The 22849-nt window shown below is 48.3% G+C and overlaps 1 protein-coding gene across 2 annotated transcripts in view; it reads left to right on the top strand.

Moving 5' to 3' along the window:
- The first annotated feature begins 520 nt into the window (after positions 1-520).
- DAAM2 (dishevelled associated activator of morphogenesis 2) overlaps positions 521-22849 on the top strand; it is a 101851-nt gene continuing 79522 nt past the window's right edge. For both annotated transcript variants that reach the window (XM_058554437.1, XM_058554436.1), the window contains exon 1: positions 521-555. The gene's annotated coding sequence lies outside the window, so the exon portion shown is untranslated. The remainder of the gene's footprint in view (positions 556-22849) is intronic.

The raw sequence follows: 22849 nt of genomic DNA, 5'->3' as shown, positions 1-22849 counted from the left end.
GAGGGTGCTTATTGTCTCATGAAGGGACACTTTGGGGGAAGGAGAGGGTATTCCGCAGCACCTGACTCCCAGCCAGCTCAGACCAGCCCTTTTTGCTCGTCGCCCAGGGAAAGAGCGAGGAGAAACCCACTGCCCAGGTGGCCACTTTGGCCTCCTTGACCCTTACATGTTTCCCAAACAGAGGGAGCCCTGAGAAGGCTCCTTGCCAAAGCTGGAAACAGCTACCCTCATTGTCTGCCTCGCCCTGCCGGCTGCGCTCTCCCTTCCTCTCTCCCCTCCTTTCTGTCTGAAAGTGTGAAAATTACAAATCCCAAGGAGCTGCAATCAGAACTCTACCTAGGGAAAATTCAGAGTATCCCTGCCATAAATATCCCGCTCCAAGACGCCTGACGTCAGAGGGGAGGGCGGGCGGCAGCGAGGCCGGGCCGGGAGGGGAGGCGGCGGCGGCGCTCCGGTTACAGCAGAGTGCAGAGCGGCGCGGGGAGAGCGGCCCGCGCGCGCCGCAGCCGGGGGTCCGGGCTGCAGGGACGGCGGACGCGCCATGGGGGCCTCGGAGTAAGTGCGCCTGCCCTGCCTCCTCTCTACCTCGGTCCGTGGGGTGGGCGCCGGCCGCGGGACGCTCTCTGGCGGCACTGCCACACTTTTCTCCCCCTCTGCTCTCTTTACAACGCTAAAGGGGATTGGGAAGGCAGCGACTCCGCAGGCTGGCTGTTTTGTTTCTCCAGAGTGTTTGCAGGAGCCGCGGATACTTGAGTGGGCTCCCAGGGCCTGTGTGCGTGTCTCTGTGCATGGGTGTGATTTGCGTGTGTGTGTGTTGTCTGTTTTGGCCCATCTTGACACAGGAAGTGTCTTTGGAAAACTTTAAAAAAATGTTTTTGTGTGGCTTTGAAATCTGATTCCTTGTTGTCACAAGTGGACAAACATAGCCGGTACCCCCCAAACGGACAACTTTGTGGTGGTGGCTTTTCCCAGTTCAGCTTGTGTCTTCATTCTGTGATTTAACTCTTCACAAGCTCCCAGCTCCCACTTGCAAGCCTGGCCTCCAGCCAGCAGGCAAGGCAGTGGGAGCCTGAGGTTCTTGCTCTCAGTGGCAGTAGGACCTTGGGCCAGGGAAGGAGCATCCCAGGAGAGGGGTCCTGACTCTGCGGACCTCAGCACCTGGGGCCACTGCCCAGCCTCCTGCTGTGGCCCTGACATCGCCAGGTGATGGGACTTTGGCTTAACGGAGGAAGGAAGGATCTGGTGTGGAGGCAGGTAATTGTAAGGAAGATGAGGAGGAGGAGGAGGTGGTGGCCGGTGCTGTGCGCCTCTGTGTCCAGCCCTGCCCGTGGAGTGGGATGGATGTGTCTGCCACATGTGCCCACGGTGGGGGCCGTGCCGGGTTCTCTGGGAGCACTGTGGTGCCCCAAACAAGATGCAAGCTCGTAACATAAAGAGACATGTCTGAGCTGTGGGGTGGAGGAGGGGGGCGGTGGGGGAGAGGGAGAGAGATTTTTATCAAAATTGAACACAGATTGCTGAGGTCTGGGCTTGATTTAACTCTTCTCTCTCTGCTTTGGCCACATTTCCACAGTTCTGCGGTGGATTTGCAAAGTTCCTGGGAAGGTGGGAAGGAAAATCACACCTCTCTAGGAAAAAGTCCCTGGAGGTCCTCCTTGAAGTCTACATGGGAATGAAAACAACTTCCCATCTTTAAATAGTTTCAAGTTTTGTGTGTCCCTTCTTCTCAGTTTGGGTCAGTTTCTTGGATTTCTCTGAAAAGTTGGCTGATGGAGGGAATGGATTTTCCCTAGGACTCAGAGGGGGATTGTGCTCACGGAGTGTGGGAGGAAAGGGGGTGTGGGGCTCCGTGCACCCATCAGCCCTGGATTGCCCAATGCGCTGTGCTGGATGTCAATAGCTGGGGTCAACAAACGAGTGACCACAGAGTCCTTTCAGCCTTGCCCTCATCAGGTCTCTGGTTTTGCATTTTGCAATAGAGCCAACCTACAATGTTTGGGTGGGAGAAAGATTACTGGACTCTCCCTGTGTCCTAGACAAATGAGCGAATGAAGGGACAGAGAGGAAATGTGGATATAAAAACGGACCCACAGGAAGTTCGAGATTTGGGAAGGATTTTAGAAATTATACAAATAGACCCCTAGGGAAGCGCTATAAAAGATGGAGCAGACAGCAATGTCAGAAAGAGACTCGTTTGACTTCAGGAGTCTGTCTTCAACTTGAGTGTAATAAAGATGAAGGAAATCACCGAGGGCAGTGTAAACAAAAGTGCCCGTAAGCAGGGGTAGCCGCGTACCGTGAGATGCGCGTGCAGGCGCATGTTTATGCCTTCGTGACCGTGACCGTGACCGTGTGGGGATGGTCGTGGCCTCAGGCGTGGAAGCACACACGGCCCGTTTCTCATCCGTGCTGGGAGCTGCATCCGACCCCCATTTCTTCTTTTAAAAAAAAAACAACTGTGCTGTTATTGTCTTGCTGCCTGGTAGTTGCCGGCTCTGGCTCACAGCTCCTAGGCAAGTTTTCAGAGCTTCTCCTCCAGATGCTGGGGTGCTGAGGGAATACTCGTGCCCCCATCAGGAGAAAAAGAGGAGAGAAAAATCTCCTGGGCGTTAGAACTTAGAAGAGAGTCAGGAGTTCAGGAAAGGGAAGGCTGTGAGGGCAGGACCAGTAGGAAGGCCTGCAAATATTTTTTTTTCTGGCAAGTGTGGGGGGAGTTTGAAAGACTCCTTCTTTCTGTGGGAACATGTTCTCTCCCCAGTCTTCTTTCCCAAACCCCTGACCCCAAAGTTTTTGACGTAAAACAGGTTAAACTCTCCTCCTTACTGAAGAGCCTTGGATCCAGGGGTAAAGAAGAGGGCAAGTCTAAGTACAGGTGATTGGGAGGGTGCAAAGATAATCCACGAGGCTGAGGCTTGCTTCTTTGATTCCAGTGGAGCCAATGGAAGTAGCAATTTTAAATGTTTCCACTCATTCCTGCTATTTACAAATAGAATGCTGAATACCTGGGGACAGAGGGAACCCATCAGAAGTAGATCCCAGAAATGCTCTTGTGCCAGCACTGGACCTCAGGGAGAGCTGAGGGCAAGGACTGGGGTTTCAGCTCTTTCGGCCTGTAGGGTTTCTCTGGAGGGTCAGTGGAGTCCTGACCTTCTGGGTGTGTGCTGGGAGACATGTCACCAACTTCAGCCCCGGGACGAGTTCCCAGGCCGCTGACGCTTGGGCTGATATTGAAGCCTTCTCCTCGCCCCTTCTATCAGCTCAGGCTTCTGGCCAGCTCTTCGGTTGTCTCTGAGATCAGAGTACTTAGAGAGGAGGCATTCTCACGCTCTCCTGAAGGTCCAAAGGGCAAATGCACTTGGCTGAAAGACCAACCTGGAGGGCGTCCTTGGCTTTGATAGCAGGTGACCCTCTAGATCTCCACAGCCAGAGTCTCTGTGCTTGGGAGCCTGTGTCCTTCAGCTCCGGACTTCAAGTGCAGCCTGGCACAACGGAGAGAGGGCTGGCTTCAACGCAGACTGGCCTGGGAGAGAAATCGTAACCTGGGTTACATTACTGATTCCTTCTGAGCTGCAGCTTCCTCATCTGTAACATGAGGATAACATTTACCTCCCAAGGTTGTCACGGTAATGATACTTCTGCAAAAGGACTAAAACAGAGCTGGGAGTGTTGTAGACCCTGAATAAAAGGAATATCATAATTTCATTTTTCAGTGTTTCAGCCATCAGGAGCCCATGTTGTTTGGAAGGGACCTCTCCCCAAATCTGGCTACGTGTTTTCCATTATTGACGGCCAATGGGTGGAGTCTCGAGGACTCAGGTCACCCTTACCTCCTCCCTCTAGAAAAGGTGGCCAGCGGGGATCATCCATGAGCAAGGCTGGTTCATTATCCGGAGGGGTGGGAGGAGGCACAGGCATCCTGCATATCTGGCCTGGAAACCACTCCTGTGTTTGCACTCTCTCAGAAGGGAGAAAGGCAGCAGAGCAGGTTGTATGTGTATGTTGGGGGTGGGGGTGGGGAGGTGAGGGCGGAGCAGGGAGGCTGCCCCCTGGTTGATACACTGTCTTGGGGAGTGGCTATTCCATCTGATGCTGGAGAGAGCAGCTGCAGGTTCTCTTGGCCCATCTCAGAGCTTCTAAGTTATCCTTCAAGTTGACATTTAAGACTTTGAAGATCACATTTGTTTCTGTTTTGTTCAAGCTCTCTCTTGAACCATGGCCTGGGATAACTTTTCAGCTTTTAAGAGGCTCAGCCAGTGGCCAACTTCTCTGAGATGGCCCAGACTGGGGGTCAGTGAATTCCTCACTCCTGGCAATATCTATTTCTCCAACTCTCTTCACATTTTTTGGTTTGTTTGTTTTTTGTTTCATCATGAGGTTATAAAACCGTACGGCCAAGATGCTGTGCAGGGGGAAATGCCTTTTCTTTGGACCTGTGTATCATTATGCTAGTGCTGTGCAAGGCTTATCAGACTATGGGCATTAGCAGGTGTTGTGGGGTTCTTTCTGGGTCTCCCCCTCCAAAAAAAAATTAAAAAAAACCTGGAAAAAATAAACTTTAGGAAGCTTGGTATCCTTTTGAATCCTGGCTGAGGAGGAGCTGAATTATTTGTAGTGCACCCCAGTTCTGTGCAGAAAGCTTCAGAATCAAGTAGATCCAGGGTTGAGATCAGGCACCACCAGGTCACACGCTGTTTAACCTCTCTGAACCTTCTTCATCTGTTAACTGAGAACAATAATTTTCACTTCTCAGGATTGTTCTGAAGATGAAATGAGATAATACATGGGAAGGACCTAGCAAACTGCTCAGTGCTCAGCAAAATGTGAATGCCTTTCGTCTCTCTAGGTCTAAGCTCATAGAAGTACGTGGTTTTGAACATTTGTCCGTAAGTCAAAGTAAATAAGCCACTTATTCAAGGCTTAACGGCAGTGCCCCAAGGTCAGCTGTCTGGGCCTGGAGATGGAGACCTTTCATATGAAAGTGAGGCACAGCTCAGCACTCCCTGTGCCAAACAAATGGCAGCCCCGCATGATCCCCTCCTCCAACAAAGGAAAGGCCACCAGCTCACTTACCCATGAACCTGGGCTATTAGTGAGCTCTCTAAAGAGCTTATTTTAGAAATCCTAAACACTACCTTGATCCAAAGAATCAAAGTCAAAACTAGGGAGAGGGAAATCATTGAGGCAGTACCTAACATTAACATCTAATAATAATGGCACAATGACAACAGTACCTTACGTGTGTAGAAGCTCAAAGTCTGAGGGCTTGAGAGACTTACCCTACGTCACACAGGAGGTAAGCAGAAGAATTAGGAGGCAAACAGCTACCTAGGCAGTGGGTGGCAACCCTGTCTGCACATTTAAAGCATCTGGGGAGCTTGTAACAGGGTCAATACTGGGCCCATCCCAGCCGATTAAATTAGAGCCTCTAGGGAGTGGGGCCCGGGCATTGATAGTTCTACAAGCTCCGGGGTGATCTGAAGTCTAAGCTGAGAGTCTAAGGGAAGAGGGAAGAGTGCCAAGGTTAGGACCCAGGGTATCAGGCCTGGGCAAAACAGCCAGGATTGCTAGGATTTAAGCTTCATGAGAGTGGAGACTTGTGTGGGTCTCTCTCTATCCCCAGCACCTAGAACAGTGCCAGGCACCAGGTAGACACTCAGTAAATGATAGTTAAATGAATGAGTGATTGACCAAACTGCTATAGTTTAGGAGCTCGCAATTCAAGAGCCAAATCCAGCCTGTCACCTTGTTTTGTAAGTAAAGTTTTATTATAACACAACCATGCCATTTGTTTTCCTGTTGTCTATGGCTGCCGTCAAGCTAAAGGGGCAGAGCTGAGTGTTGCTGTAGAGACTGTATGGCTTGCTGAGCCGAAGATATTTACTAGCTGGCCCTTTAACAGAAAAAGTTTGATGGCTACTGCTCTGGATGTCAGACAAGAGCAGAGCAAGCATAGCTTAGGGAGGGTCGTTACAGCATGGGGGTCAAGAATCTGGGTTCTAGAATCAGATAAACCTGTGTTTGAATTCTGGCTCCGCCACGTCCCTGTTGTAAGACCTTGTATATTATTTCACTTCTCTGAACCTCAGTTTTCTCATCTGAAAAATGGGGATGATAGTAACTAACACCTCCCTCGAAGGATGGTTGTGAGGATTGTCAGCACTTGGCCTTGAGTAAGCACTCAACAAACCTGAACTATCACTATGATGGTTGCTGTTGTAGTTACTGGCAATTAACTAGATAGAAGGAGAACTAACTAGATTCAAGTCAAAATCTAAATCCAGTATCATGGACAGAATAAGGGATATGGTAGGAAAAAATAATCAGTTGGTAAGCTGGTGGGAGGAAGGAAAACTGATGTGAGGTTTCCGAGGTAAAGGATGTCTTTTTAAGACAACACAGGTCAGGCTGGGATGTGTAATGAGGTGCTCCTGCATGGCTGACTGCCGTGTCGACCAGCAGTCCCCATCAGTCCTCAAGGGTTAACTTGGGTTTTATGGCACCGAGTCTAGTCACGAGCATGTCCCACCTCTCTACCCGTGTTTGTAGTTCTTTCTACATGGGAGGCCCTTCCTCAATCCTTATCTCCCTTCTACTTGTCCTGACAGGCTTGCTTAGGTGTCCTCTTCTCTCTCAAACTCCCTTTGCAAGGCTCCTCGTAATCATGCCTTCCTCCGCACCCCCATGAACTTGGCACACAGCTCTGTCATAACCTTTAACACACTGCACTTCGGTCAGGGAAGGACTGAGTCGTCTTCGTGCCTTCTCCATGTTTGGAGCTCATAAAAGTGAAATTGCACTGTAGAATCCACACCTGGTAGGCAAACAGGGTCAATTAGACCCTTGATTGAACTCAATGATATCTGAGTTAACTCTTGAGGAATGAGCAGGCCTCGCCCAGGTGCTGATGGGGTTGCAAGAGAAAATCCTCAGAGCCCACCAGATAGAGAAGAGCCACCCAGTTCATAGGCTGTGTGGACTCCTTATGTCCTCATCCCTCTGTTCTGTGGTGGCTCCTGCCCTCTGGAACACCTCTCCTAAGGGGTAGCCAGGGACAGGGAAAGATGGAAGCAACATTAAACCAGCTCTTTGACTTCTTGTCAGCAGATGTGGTGAAAAGTTGGGTTTTGGCTTCTCTGGGCTTTGCATGTATATGTGCCAAGATAATTGGGAGTTGGCTCGGTATGGTCAGCTTTCATGAGCACGGTAATAGAGAGAAGCATGGTCATGCATAATAGCAAACAGCAGATCTTTCACAGCATTGCCACTGGACTACAGAATGTGTTGCATCATTTTTATAGATTTTACTGGCAGATTTATTTTGGTGGCAGATATATATTTTGTGTGGAATAATATTAAGATAAAGTCCTCTTCTAATGATAAAGGGAGGGCACAGAAAAATCTTGGCCTTGAATTAAATATTCCTTTTGATCAACCCCACATGGACAACTAAGAGCTGCCTCCTAAGAGGAGAGGGAGGAGACGGAATGAAATACTACTTTTATATCAGTCCCCACTATGCACATGGTGCAACACTCATAATTTTTTAAAACGTATTCTTTATTTGATATTTCCAAATTATGAAGGTAATTCTTCTTTGCTTAAACAAGTGAATCAATATCATGCAGAAATATGAAAAGACATGGAAAGAATGACATCTCTACCCACCCTCCACACCCTGGTAATTAATGTCAGTAGCCTAGATTTATATCCTTCCTTATATTTTCCTTTGTTCATACAAACACTACAAGTTTGTATACAGGTCTAGTGGGGTCTTGTTGTTTGAGTGTGTTTTTTTCACTGAAATGGAATCTGCAGCATACTTTTCTTTCCCTTGACCGTATGTCAAGGTCATCCCTCCAATGGATCAAGCTTTTTTTTATTTTTCCTGATTTCTTTATGCCTAGACTCACACAGCTCTATATATCTGAGATCATGCCACTCTTGTAGGGGTGTTTATTTTCCCATCAGTCGGTTGTTCAATCTGGTTTCATCCTGGATGCCCACCGGTTTGGGTCCCTGATCTGATGCACCAAGCATCCATCAGCCAGGAAGGCTTTGCTTTGGCACTAGCCTGGTGACCATCCTGGGTATCACTACATGTTATGTGTGGTCATAGGGAAGCTATTGAGCATCAGGCCCTGTGGCTGCCCCTACCCACTTCTCATCAGATTTAGCCTTCCCTCCTTGGGTCTCCTTAATCACTGAATATGCAGGAAATGCAGCAGGAAATATCCAAATGGATTGGAGAACAGTCCTGATGGAGTAAATCAGGCAGTGTAGGATAACGCTCAGTTGTGTGGACTCTGCATTCAGATTGCCTGGCTGGGTCCAAATCCCTGCATAGTGGACACTGGGCTGTGCCACCCAGACCTCCGTTCCAGACTGACTCCCAGCGGCAGGCAGTGGTCAGCCGTCTTTGGAATTGCCTCAGCTGAAGCGAGTTGCCCTCCCCACAGTCGCTCCTGCTGATGCTCCCCTCCTGGGTCACCTGCATCCAATGATTGGTGGGCGTGATGAAGGCCTGGCCCCTCTGTACCAACGTGGGGAAATTCTAAAGGGCATCCCAGCTTCAGGGCTCCTCATGCGGTTGGCTGAGGCCTTCGTAGAGGCTGCATGGCTGTTCCACTTCTCCCTCTGCCCAGCACTGCTTCCTCTCTGTCCCTCCCTCCCACAGGTGGTTGATTCCAAGAGCCCTTCCTAATAACCCCCTGCTTGCTCCAGAAATTTTGACTGTTTTATGTGATGTTGTTTTGGAGGAGCCCATTATTTTCTAGGTAATTATTGGTGGCCATGTTGGAATACGACAAAGTGTACTTTTATCCTGTGCTCTGTTTTGTGTGTTTTCTAGGTGAGATCCAACTGATTTCTCTACAAACAGAGTGTGTCATAACTTGGAAGACTGAGCAACTGTTTTGATTTTATTGCCAAATTTGTATTTACCCCTGCCCCCACAAACCCCAGTGCTAGGCTGAGGGGTGTGGGTGTATCTCAGTGGAAGTGTGACCAGATGGCTTTGTTGCCATCCTGCCTGGAGACAGGGGGCTGGACAATTTGACCTTTGGGAATTCCTCTTCATCTTACTAGTGCATATGTAATATAAAGGGAGTGGTCTCAGAGGACCCACTGCTGGCCCACTGGGAGCCACCTTCCTGCCTGCATAGGTACTCACATCGTGACTGCACGAGTCTCTGCCAGATCTGAGTCGTCCTGATGGGTGTTGTTTGTTACCGCTTTGTCCCGAGCATGGGCGGTCTTTGGCATTGTGTGTTGAACATTCCGCTTTTCAGGTTATGTACACTGATCGCCCGCCCGAGTGCCAGAGCAAAGCTTGCCTGTGTGATGGATGCTCGATGTGCCAGACTCGGGGACCCAGACTCACAGCTCTATGTCTGACCACATTGCTGGGGGTCAATGTCAACACTCCCTCCCTCACTGCCTCCTAGACACCACAGCCCCCGGCCTCAAGATCCCCTGACCAGGCAGGGAGGGAAGGGAGTGATTCCAGGTCAGTCAGTATTTCCACAGGGCCAGAGGCAGCTTTGAAGTTAGTTTGAAGCAAATTCAGAGTTTTTGTGGACTTTGGGCAGTAGAGGGGCCAAGCCATTTTAACTCTTTTAATCTCTGTCAATATATTTATCAGTCTGTTCCCTATCATTTGGCATTGGGCTGGCAACTGCCCAGAGACAGAGTTAGCAACTGCCTCTGCCTTTCCGAGACACACGGTTGATAATTTACCGTCACTGCTGCCCTGAGCAGAGGTGGGGTTATTGAGGTCTGTGGCTGCCTACATGGAAGATGGGGCTGCCGGAGCTGATAAACAGATCAGATGTCTGAGTATAAGGCTTTGGTTCAGAGGACAGGCCCTGGCTTCAGATTCTTGCTCTACTTCTCACTAGCTTTGTGGCCTCGCATGAATTACTTCCTCTCTCTATGCCTTGGTTTCCTCATCTGTAAAATGGATTTTTATGAAGATAAAGTTACTGCATGATTTGGTAAAAAGAAAAAATAAGTACTTGAAACCATGGCTGGCACATAGTAAACGCTAGGAAGGTGTTAGGAATGATGGTGATGATGATGATGATGACGATGACAATGACGATGAGGATTGATGATGATAGAGTTGCTGATGGAGCACAGGGACCATGTCTTGTTAGCTCTGTTGGCCCAGCATCCTACTGCCTTTTGTGAAGTGTCTACTGCCTACTTAGTCTGCTCAACTCTCTACCGGAAATACAACTGTTTTACATTTAAAAATTTTATTTTGACTTTTTATTGAAGTTCAACATGATTCAGAAAAATACACAGTTTATAAGTATATAGTTCAATGGATTTTCACAAAGTGAACACACTTGTATAACTAGCATCCAGATCAAGAAACAGAACATTCCAAAGCCCCCCACCTCCCTCACCCCCAGAAGCCCCACATGCCCCCTTCTGGCTCCTACCCTTCAATAATCCTGACTTCTAACACCATAGATTAGTTTTGTCTGTTCTTGAACTTCACATAAATGGTATCGTACAGTGTGTACTTGTTTGTGTCTGGCTTCTTTTGCTCAGCGTGATGTTGTTGGGTAGGTCATTCATTCCCACTGTTGTGTAGTATTCCGTTATGTGACTATACACACTTTATTATCCACTCTTCTGTTGAGGGGCGTTTGGTTGGTTTCCAAGTTTGAGGCTGTTGTGAGTAGTCTTGCTGTGAACATTTGCGCACTTGTCCTTGGGTGAACATATGAATGCGTTTCTGTTGGTGTGTCCCAGGGGTGGAACTGCTGGGTCACGGGGAAGCATGTGTCCAGCTGTAGGAGACACTGCTGACCAGTTTTATGAAGTGGTTGTACTGTGTATTCCATTTTCTGTAAAGATGAAGAAGTAGGTCCAACTTGGTAGGGCAGGGGCTTGAGGCTTAATAATATGCTGGGGTTCCTGGGATGTTCATATCCTCCACATTCTTTGTGTCTTATCTGAGAGGTCACATGTTCTAGAAAGCCTGTGGGTGGTAAGCGGGTCCTCCATACCAGGCACTGTGCTAGGTGTTTTCACTTATACTACCTCACCAAGTCCTCACAGCAATCCCACGAGGTGAGATGGGTGTTGTCACCCCCTTTTACAGATGAGGAAACTGAGGCTCAGCAGGGTTGGGTGACTTGCCTAAGATCATACAGGAAGAAACTGTCAGGGTCAGGATATAAAACAGGTATGCTTGAATCTAAAGCCCGTGCACTTTGGGATCTGATGGTGAATAGTTTTGGCTTCAGTGCTAAGGCTAGAGAGAAACACAGACACACATGTGGAAGTTCCCCCCTAGAACCTGTGCCAGCTGTGGGGTGGTGGCTGTGAGGAGAAGCTCTTTAAAAAGGAGTAGAAATAAGGCAATTCAATGACCTTGGGAAGGCAGATTGTTTTCCTGCCCAGGGGCTGTTGGAGAAAGTCATAAATTTCCTGGAAGGCAAGGGCGAGCATATAATTTACTGTCTAAACCAAGACTCTTTCAAGAGTGAACAGGGCACTAACCGGATGGGACGGGGGGGAAGCAGGCGTCAATTGGGACTGTCCCTGGGGACACTGGACAAATGCTCACCCTCTGGGAGTCGGAGTGGGCCTCATTCTCCTGGTCAGTGGGGCTGTACAGGTTCTTTTTACTGTGTGAGGAAGATTAGTCCTGAGCTAACATCTGTTGCCAGTCCTCCTCTTTTTGCTGAGGAAGACTGGCCCTGGGCTAACATCTGTGCCCACCTTCCTCCACTTTGTATGGGACACCGCCACAGCATGGCTGGACAAGCGGTGCATCGATGCGCGCCCGGGATCCAAACCTGCAAACCCCGGGCCGCTGAAGCGGAGTGCACGCACTTAACCACTGCACCACCGGGCCGGCCCCCTGTACAGGTTCTTTTCAACTCTTTCAGAACTCTGTCTGTCTGGAGTTTGCCCTGATGTGATGTACTTCTAGTCTCCTCTGTTTATGCTACAACAGGGTCTGGCTTTCTTCTCTCCCCCTCCACACCACTCCCTACCCACATGGGGCTCTGACAAGGTGAGATTCCATGGACAGATCCGGTTACCACTGAGATGCAAGTGCCAGTGGACTAGAAGCTCCTAGAAGGTTAGGGCCATGCCCTTGTCACTGTGGTATTTACCGCTCCTAGCCTGGTGATGGGCACAGAGTTAGCACTCAGGGAGTACTTGCTGACTATATGTCACTTATCCACATGCCCATTCATTCATTCATTCATAGCATAGGACAAGAGCTCAGTGTATATTCTTTCCTCTCCTTTTGATCTGACTCTTATTCCACTGGTCCAGAAAGAGAAGTCAGTTGTGTATGTGTGCATACGTGCAATGGATAAAGAATAAAAGGGATCAACTTCACCAGGAGCAAAAGATGTATCATGAGATTTGGTGGCAGGATCTAGGTTTGAATTTCAGCCAACCACCACCTAGGTGAACTGCCTTCGACAAGCGAGTGAGCATTTCTGAGCCTTGGTTCTAGTCCTGTGTAGAATGGAAATGACAGTAATACCTGTGGAATAGGACTGCAGGGGGTCTCTTACGTAGGGTACGTGAAAAGTGCTCAGTACACTGCTGCATCATTGTGAGTTGTTAATGGTTATGGTGGCTCAACAACTATTTGAGACACCCCGGTGTGTAATGCATTGTGTGCAGAGACAGGTCCTGTGGAATGAATCTTGGTGAGCAAAATTCACTCCCCTCTGGGGCCTCTAGTCTCTGAAAGTGAGGCAGACAGTGATGTGTGGCTAGCCCATGTGACTGGGAGCTTTTATTAATAAATAAGGAAGAATCAGCAAATTCTTCAAGGCCTGAGGGATTGGATGTGGGTGTCAAAGATAAGGATGCAAAGGATAATGAATTTCTCATTAAGCCCACAGCTGCATTTTCACTAGAATAACAGCAGGAAGCATTTAAGGCTTATGTGTGTCCAGCAGTAGCTTTGGTATAGCATAGTGCTTCTACAGATTCTGGGGTCAAACTGCTGGGGTCCAAATTCACATTCCACCACTTACTAGAATTGTAGCCTTGGGCAAGTATTTATCCTTTCTGAGACTCAGTTTCCTTATCTGTAAAATGATGACAGTAATAGTACCTACCCCCAAAGGAAGACAAAATTAATACATGTAAAGTATTTAGAACAGTGCCTGGAACATAGTATGTACTCTGTAAGTCTTAATTATTATTATTTGCCAAATAATTTGTTTTCCATGGGAATACTAGGTACTATGTAGTGCTGATGCAGTACATAGAGGAGGAAAGATCATTTTGAGATGGGGGAAGTGGGGAAAAGCATTCAAAGGTATTTTTTAGGTTTCTTTTACACCCTGAGCAAGAGGGTTTGTTTGTTCCCATGGTTAGTCTGTTCTGAAAGCTCAGAAGCTTCCGTATGGAAGAAATTCCTTCCCTTAAGAAACATAAGTCGAATGCCTCCTGGAACTTTGGCGTTGAATAAGATGTGGTCCCTGCCCTTATGCATTTCCAGACTAGTTCATCCATCCTGGTGCCGGGGACAGGGGTTATTAAGATGAATCCTCTAAGTACTCACAGTGTCGTTGGGGCAGGACCTAGAAGTGAAGAATACTATTCCATGTCATCAATGCTATGAGAAGGAGATGCTCAATGTTGAGAAATTTAGATTCCATTTAAGAGTGTTTGGGAATGTAAGGAAGTTATGGAATCTCCTTCTAGGTTGCTATTATTAGAGGAGCGATTTCATCTGTTGGGATGGCAAATACATGGTGTTTCCTGCAGCAGGAAGATGGACAAATGGTTCCTACAGTTCCTTCAGCCCATTTGTGCTGTCCGTATAGTTGTGTCCATGTAGTTGTCTTAGAGGCAAAGGGCACAATGAAAACTTTCTGAACTATTCCTAGACAATGTTAACAAGGTCTTAAAAAATGTATTCCCCACATTGCCCAAGGATTGTTGGAATTTCTGCTTCACGTGCTTCGTCTCTAATGCTATGACTCGTTTTAAAAATCCCTGTCTCAAAGCAAGTATGCAAAAGGAAGTCTTCTCTTTACCTCCATCCACAGCTCTTCTTCCCTCTCCAAGTTTTCCAATGAAAGCCTGGTGAAACACTCCACATGTTCAAATTTTTATAAATTAAAAGAAAAACTCTTCTGTTTTTTCAAAGCACACAAATGTAATTCTAACACTAAAATGATACTATAGAATAATAAACATATGAAAAGATGTTCAACCTTATTTGGAATCAGGGAAATACATAAATTGAAATCACAGGGAGACATCATTTCACACTCGTCAGATTGACAAAAAAATTATACTCATCAGAGGGATGTAGAGCCAAAGATAACTCGCATCCACTAATGGTGGCAATTAAATTGGTATGAACACTTGGGAGAGCAAATTGGTACTATCTAGTAAAACTGAAGATGCACTTACCCTGTGACCCAGAAATTTCCCTCCTTGGTAAGTCTGGAGAAACTCTAATGCATGTGAAAAGGAGATATGTTCAGGAAATTCACTATAGCATGGTTTTTAAGAGCTAGAAGGCAACCCAAATGTCTATCATCAACCAGAAGATTGGTTAAAGAATTTGATATGTGCATGCAGTGGAATACTATGGAACACAGTGGGAAAACAAAATGAAGGAACTAGATAGATTGTAATAGCAAGGTATAATCTCAGAAACAATAGTAAGTGGAAAAAGCGAATTGCGGAAGGATGCCATTGCTGTTAAGTTTAAAATCGTACAAAATAATACTCTCTTTTATTTACAAGTACTTACATGTTTAATTAAAGTGTAAAAACAAGTTTGAAATAACCGCTAAACTCAGAGAAGTGGCTCTCTCTAGGGAGGCAGGAGGGAAGACCAAGGAGGGGTACACAGGGGCTCCATTTATATCTGTGATACTTTATTTCTTACATGGAGTGATGGGTACACATGTTTATTTTATTATTATCTACATTTGATAGATAACTAAAATATTTTTTAGTTTAAAAAAAGTTAACTTTTATAATGGGCACAAGCTTGTAGTCCATTTCCTCTGCCCATTGGCAAATAGACATGCCAAAGAGTGGGTTTGAAGCTGCTCCCCATTTGCTCCAGGTCCATATGGGAAATTTTAGGTAGATGTGAGCATCTTCAAGTGCGCTGTTCTCCAGACATCTACACTGGACCCCATATGCACATGGTAATCACTGTTTTTGAACTAAAAGTCTTGACCTGTTTTTTTATGATTTGGGATTCATGGGGATCATATTTGATATATTGGTGGAGATGCAAAACAGGGTCGTAGTAATAGAAACCACACAGCGACTTTCTGGCTCATTCTCCATATAGCATATTGCTGGAGACTTGTCTCGGCCCAGCCCTTCCTCGGGAGTTATTGGGACTTTTTGCTAGTGCTGGCAAGGGACCACAGCCATCATCCTTTGATAAGGACAGGGGACCGACGTCTCAAGTATTTCTCATTGCCCAAGGGTGAGAGAATCTCCCTCTTCCCACTGTAACTGCCTGGTTTCGGTGAAGTCCTCCCTCCCTTCTGTCTTCCATGAATACAGCCACTGCTCTGTTCCTCTTGTGAACATCCTGCCCTGAAGTGGGAAAGCACCCACCGCTGGGAACTGCTTCACTGTCTTTTACTTGACAGTGGAGCCATGCTGACTTCTTCTCGGGATGTCTTAGTGAAATGCAGCTGATTCAGCTCTTTCACGTGTCTTGTTCCTCATTACAGCCCCCTCTCCCTTGGAATCTGGCCCGAGCCCAATCCGAGTGACACACACTGTGTTGGCCGTGAGCACCCTGTCCTCTATTGTGCAGCCTCTGCCCTTGACTGAGCCCTGAACCTCAACGCTCCCTTCCACAACAGGGAGCCCCTTCTCTGGCTGGCATGGTGCTTGCACTGGGGACTAGAGCTGGATTGGCTTTCCCCTCTGCCTCCTGCTCATCTGTATATTATATATTTCACCTTAATTAGAAGGAAGACAAATCACATGCAATTGGGACTTTTTGGAGCAAACTCTGGCATATGGGGGGTGCTCTGAGAATGTACACTGTGGTCTGTATCAGTCAGGCTCTGGGCACGAAACAGTTGGCACTCGCAAAAGGGTTTAACTGAGAAGAATGTAATGGGAGGACTATTTGCAGAGAGATAAGGGACTAGAGGAGATGTTGAGGCACCCAGGGACGAGCAACAGCAGGAAGCTGTTAACACTCCTACACCTGGAGGGGTGAGGGGGAGGAATGGTACAGAGCCCTGTGCCAGCTGGAGCAGAGGAGGAAGGGCCACTCGGCAGAGGCTGTGGCCCTAGAGGAACACAGCGACTGCCAGACCCATGGCTTAGCGGAGAGACAATGGGGGAATAAACACCCTGAGGTCTCTCTCCTGCACCTGCCAATCACCTGCTGTTGCTTCCCACTGGTCGAATCCCACTGGGCACCAGAAGCCCAGGAATCTGGGTGATGCATTCTGGGAAGGTCAGCCCCCTGGGCAGGACGGTGGCAGGGAAGGAGAGGGAGTGGAGGTAGAGAGGCAACAGGGAATAGTCAGCATCTGATATATTTCTACATGCATTCATCGTGGAACTGGAAAGACCAGGCGTGATGACGAGTTCCCTTTGATTCAACCTGTAAGAGCTTTTGGGCAGTTTGGGCTATATTTTTGGACTGCTTGGCTCCAGGAGGCTTAGATGGGTAAGCCAGGAAGGGGTCTGGGAGGGAAAGGGACTGACATTAGTGATTATGGGCCTGGTACATTGTTCTACGCTTTGAAAAGGAAGACGTTTTGAATGAGACTTGGCGATTGGCTATTTGTTATGCCCTAAATACTTTGCAGTCCAGAGAATGGATGTGTCTACCTGAAGATGATTGAGCCTGGTGGTCTGAGGTGGCAAGATGAGGACTTGAGACCTGGTCCGGGCCCAATCCAAGTGATGCACACAACGTTGGTCTTGAGCGCCCTGGTGGATAAGCGTGTGAAGCTGCGGATGCCCTTAGCTGGAGCTCATTTTTCCAGAGTTTTCCTCTTGACTCCACCTTCACCCACATCACTCATCACCCTCACCCTGAGTCTCACCTGAGCACATCTCGCCTCCTGTGAAGGCTGTGATCAATGTCAGGGAGGCAGCCTCCACCGGGTGGCCCTACGTTGTGGAGACCTGGTCTCTAAACACTGTGGTAAGGTACAGAGGAAGGAGAGACTAACATATCTGAACTCCTAGGGGTACAGGGCCTGCCCTTGAGGATTCTCTGTCCAGTATGTAAATCAGGATACACACAACAAAGGTAGGGGACACCTGGAAAACAGCATATCAAGAGAAAGTTCACTATATACAAATAAAATGTGTACTTGGCGAAGGAGAGTGGGGAAATGGACCCCTTGAAGTTGGGGGGCCTTGGGGGCAGAGTCCCTGTTCTATCATGTGGTAGCTGTGTGATCTCAATAGGCCTCGATTTCCTCATCTGTAAAATGGACAAACTATTTTTCTAGTTTTCTAGAAACTATATTTCTTATTAGGCAGTTGCAAGGATTGCAGGGGATCATCCCTGTAAAGCATGGTGCTGAGCACATCATAAATGCTCAATAAGCTTTGGCTATTATCAACACCATTATTATTCCTGGAGTGAATGCCAAGCACTGCTTGGAAAGAGGAGTGAGTACCCCCAAAATTCCAGAAGACTTGGCACCTCCTTGAGTCTTTTATCTAGTTCACCGCTCTTTTCTAACCAACCTCAAAGGCCCCAATTCTTTGCCTCAGACTCATGTCCCACGAAGGGTGAATGCTGAGGTTGCTGGGGGACCTGGCCTCCTGCTTGGTCCCCTCCAGCTGGGGCATCATGAAATGTGCAGGAAGAGGTCAGCTAGTCTAGTGTTTCCCAAACTGCATTCGGTAAAACCCCAGGTTCTCACGACGACCCTCTAGGAAAAAAAATTTCTGTGGCTAAAGAAATTTAAGCAACGGTTCCACCTCCCCTATTCTTACCCTCACAGAGCCCCATGCTCAGAGAAGCACTGCAGTAAGAAACTGGTCTCCCATTGTTTAAACTAGTATTCTCTCAGTTTACTAAAGAGGACTTTTTCCATGGGACACCCCACAGAACTAGTGTTTTGAGGTGTATATCAGAATTTGTGTTCAGTGACATAGTCAGAAACCCGACTAGAGTGGTTCTGTCAACAAGTCCAGCAGACACAGTCCTGAGTTGGCAGAGTGACACCACAGTGCCATCAGGGACCTGGGCTCCCTCTATCATTCTACTTCAGCCTTCCTTAGAATGAGACTTTTGTCTTTGTGCTCATTGCCTCATGGTTACAAGATAGCTGCATCACCTCTAGTTTCACATCTGCATTCCAGGCAGGAAAAAGGAGAAGCACAAAAGCACAAAAAGTGCATACCAGCTAATTCTCTCTTTCACAAACTTTTCTGAAAGCCCCCTCCAGAAACTGGCCAACACTGCGTTAAGGAGAGACCTCAAACTGCAGCAGAGTCTAGGGAGAAGCTGAAAATTTTAAATGGGCATGTTGCCTCAAACAAAAGCAGGGACCTGTTAGCGTGGAAGAAGGAGAGAAGAGAGATTAGGTGGGCAATTCGCAGTGTGTGCCCCGTTGATCAAACCTTTGCTTCTCTCTTCGGTAAGTCAATTATAAAAGTATTCCATGCAAAAGAAAATGAAAACAAAGCCAACAAACCCAGAAACCAACCTTTGTAATCAATAGAAAATACAAATTCTAAACGACCAGGCCTTTGGGCTGCAGACCCCGTATAGAAGTGGTTGTTGAAGCCCTGTGCGTGTCCCCAGCTGCTGGGGGTGCTTCAGCTAAATGCTGACCCCTGCCTGCACTGCCCTTGGGTCATTGAACCCCGTCGCCCAGAGGCACCTGGAGTTACACCATCTTGCCCTGCCCTCCCCCTGCATCCTGTGGTCAATGACTAATTGGAAAAAGGTACAAAATCCCCACTCCCCTGCCCCAAAGAGGGCCAGTGTGGCCGCAGACTTGCCCCCGCAGCTCCCCCCAGGATCAGGCTGAAGCTAGACCCCACTGAAACCACAGTCTTACCAGGTCCTTCCTCTGCCCTCTCTGGTTTCTCCTGAGAACGTGGCCTCAATAAATGACAGATGGGCTCTGTTCGTAGGGGACCCAAGCTGAGGTGTCCCGGCTCAAGCAGGGTGCTCTTTCCCTCCTTCTAAGGGAGTTGGTCTAAAACGCTTCCCCTCGGTCTTGTGTGCGGCCCTGGTGGGCTTCGACTTGGCCTGGGTGTTGTGGGGACAGCTCCGCATCCACCCTGGTGACGGCTGCAAGCCGGCTTCTTCCCAAATCCCATCGGAACGTTTGAGGAGGCCTCAGTGCAAGACACTGAGCGAGGGGCGTCTAGCACTGCATCTTCTCAAGGCAGATAGATGTTCTTAGAAACACTGATTTGCATTCTTAAGCCCATGAACTGTTTGAAGGGACTTGTCGAGTGTGTGTGTGTGTGTGTGTGTGTGTGTGTGTGTGATTTTCCAGCTTGTGGCAATGGCAGCTGGGTATTTATAGCTGGATCTACAGGGCTGTTCTCACGTGGCTAAAGAAAATGAAAACCTCATGTGGACTCTGTTTTGTTTTCCCTCTGCCTTTGCCATTGCAAACTCTCCGGTTCTAAAACCCTTGTTGTTTTAACTAGAGCTGCGCGGAGCATCGCTAAGATTGCGAGGTCATGTAAATTTGCTATTTCAGGCAAAAGTGCCTGTTCTCCCTCAGTCAGGCCACAGGGTCTGAGGGGGGACTTTTGGGGAGAGCTTGTGGGTGACACGAGGTGGCAACCCTACCCATCACGGCTCTCTAGAAAGTCTCCCCGGATTAACCCTGTGGAATGTTGATTCCTCAGCTCGCCTCACGATCCCGCTGCATATATGAGCTCCTTTGAAAGAAAACGATTTTCTTTCCCCCTGTTTTTCTGTATTCCTAAGTCTTTCATGTCTGTGTTTTGCCTTCCCGGGTAGACTGAGAACACACCGGGGGCCTGGTCTGTTTGCCCAGGTTTCTGCAGCTCTTGGCAGGGGCTGTGTGTGGGGAGGTGGGGGTTGGGGGCGGCAGACGCTCAGCCCCCTGCTTTCTCCAGCATGGCTTCAGAGCTCATGGACTTCTCTGGACAGCGAGGTTGGGTGGTTTGCCTGATCTTTATGAGAGGCCAGTCTGCTTCCTGATCATTTTAAGCCGAGGAGACGAAGGGACCCAGGACCCCTGTAGACCCTCCACCATGTCATTCTGGTGATCTGGAACCCAAACATTCTCACTTTGGATTATGCAGCTGAGGCTGCAGAGAGTCTGCAGCTGGGCCGTAGGGAAGGGTGGCGTGGCCCCAACCTGCCAGGATACACGAAGGGCCCTGGCGAGCACACGGAGGAGGGAGCTTAAGCTTAGCTGCTGTTACCCTAGGGAGCTACGTCTTCTCACTGCCCGGCCCCAGGACTGTCTGCCCTTCTGCAGCTGGCCCACTACACAGAGGCTTTATAAACTCCTACCCTTCCAACTCGCCAAACAATACCTGCCATCTGTTGAAGGCCTACTATGTGCCAGGGCCGGGCCAAGCACTTGCTCAGTTCAGCGCATCTCATTCTCACAATAGACCTGCAAAGTAGGTGTTATCCCATCTTACAGAAGAGAAAACCGAGGTTCTGAGCACTTAGGCACCTTGCGTGAAGTCTCATAGGTAGTCAGAGACACAGAGGGCCTTCCAAAGAAGGTGTGTCTGACTCTAAGACCCACGCTCTCTGTGCGGCACCCTCGGATGTGGCAACTTTCTCCCTTTGAGATAAGCTCAACAGCCAGTTTCCTGACTTCCACAGTGTTACAACTCTCTAGTCTCGACAAGCTTTAATCAGTATCCCCCACCTCCCCACCCTGCCTGTGTCAGCCTTCTAGTCACAGAGTAGAAGGTGACTTCTGATGTGGGGGTCCGTGGTGGCTTCCGGAGTGCCTGTAGCTTGAACACTGTGATCCTACATCTCAATCCTGCCCCCTCCTCTCTGCCGTGAACACACCCGTACCCTCTTGTCCCGCCTCCCTCCTCCCCCAACTCCTGTGAGTTCTAGAGGGTTTCCAAACCTAGGGTAGAGCCAGCAATTCATTAGTCATTGTCCTGCTTCCAAGAATCCCAAATAGACAAGAATTCCTCCCTGAAAAGTCAAGCATTCTTGAGGAAAGTGTGTGTCACCAAGAGAGAGCTAGATGCCTCATATTGGGAAATGGGATCCTGGTCCGGTCCAGGAAAATAAGTGTGGATTTCAGAGCCAGACGGAAGTGGATTGGCTGTCCCTGACACCGCCCCCCCCCTCAGCTACTCAGCCCCTCACAAACCACAACTGGGGAATTTGCCTTCCCAGTTCATCTGAGGGCACTAACCGGATGACATTTTCCTCCGGATACAGGAGGAACGAAGAGGCAGATTGGGGTGCGTGTGTGAGTGTGTGTGTGTGTGTGTGTGTGTGTGCGTGTGTGCGCACAGTTCTCACCTGTGGTCTCTTTCTGTGCAGTTCCTCTTGGCATAAACCACTCACTTTATGAAGAACTTTCTAGTGAGTTTTCTGGGGGTGGGAGTGGATCCCAGGTCAGGGAATGGTAGGCAATGAGCCTGGCCACTCTTCTGTGGGAGGAAACATCTCCCACGTTGGGGCAGCTCTGCTTACTAGAGGGTCTTAGGCACAGGCATAGGACATCTGCTCAAGGATATTGAGAAAGCAGCCTCTCATGGCCACATACGCAAACTCATGGGCTGAAAATAGAAGACAAGATCCAAGAGGCAGTGTGTGTGCAGAGTGGGCATGGAGTGGGTTATAATCAAGAAAAGCTTTGGAAGGATATGATGGTGTAAAAACAAACAAACCAACTTTCCTTCCTTGATTGCAAGAGAAATGCAGGTTTATTATAGAAAATGTAGAATATACACAGAAGCAGAAAGACAAAAATACAATTAGATTATAAGCCCATCACTGGGGGACTGAAAGGGTCTTGGATCTTTCTGTCCCCCCACCCCTGCCCCCCAACTTCCCACCTGGCCACAAAGCACACTTGGGGAACTTGCCTTCCCAGTTTGGTTAACATTGGGTAATTCACCTTCCAGTCTTTTCTCTCTGCATACATTTTTAAAGCAAGGTTGAGTACATGTTGCACATGTAGATGTTAGACAGTTTTGTATTCGGATTTTGTCCCCCCCCTTAGTGTTACCAACTTTGTAAATGAGACAAGTTCTGAGTGAGGTGTGGAAAGGGGTCATTGGGCATGGTTTGGTGGAGAGCAAGCTTAGAACTAGGGGAGGGCTCCAAAGCACTGGCGAGTGCCCATCGTGATGGAAAATCTTTTAAATGATAGAGAGCAGGGATGATCTGAAATTCATCTTCCAGCTCCTGCATGGGCTGTGGGCAGCAACAAAGCAAGTCCCCGACTTTCCCTGGCTGCAGTGATAGCTCCAGTGCCATCATTGAGGCTTAGTGTAGGGTAGGCACTGCAATGAGCACTTCACATACCATTGGTTTGTACAACTCTGAGATTTAGGTTGTTAGTTGCTCCATTTTACAGATTTGGAAACTAAGGCTTAGAGCAGTTGAGTCTTGAGCAAGGTCCACACTACACAGCAGTAGAGCTGTGATTTGAACTTGTTCTTTTTCTTCTAACTACTGTCCTGCACAGCTTCCCAGTTCATGAAAGAAGGTGTCTCCTGGGCACACATTTCTTGCTCAGACTTTCTGGATGGACTTATCAAGAACAAGGGGGCACCCACCCAGCAGTTCCAGAGATTACGGGTAATCTGAATTAATTGCATTTCCCCTAGGGAAGGGTCGAATGCCTGAGCCCTGCTATCTGGAGTGTGCATCAAATCAGTGATCCCAGTGTGGCTT

Source organism: Diceros bicornis, chromosome 14 (assembly GCF_020826845.1).
Source record: "Diceros bicornis minor isolate mBicDic1 chromosome 14, mDicBic1.mat.cur, whole genome shotgun sequence".
NCBI lineage: Eukaryota > Metazoa > Chordata > Mammalia > Perissodactyla > Rhinocerotidae > Diceros > Diceros bicornis.
This window is presented reverse-complemented; position numbering and strand designations above follow the sequence as displayed.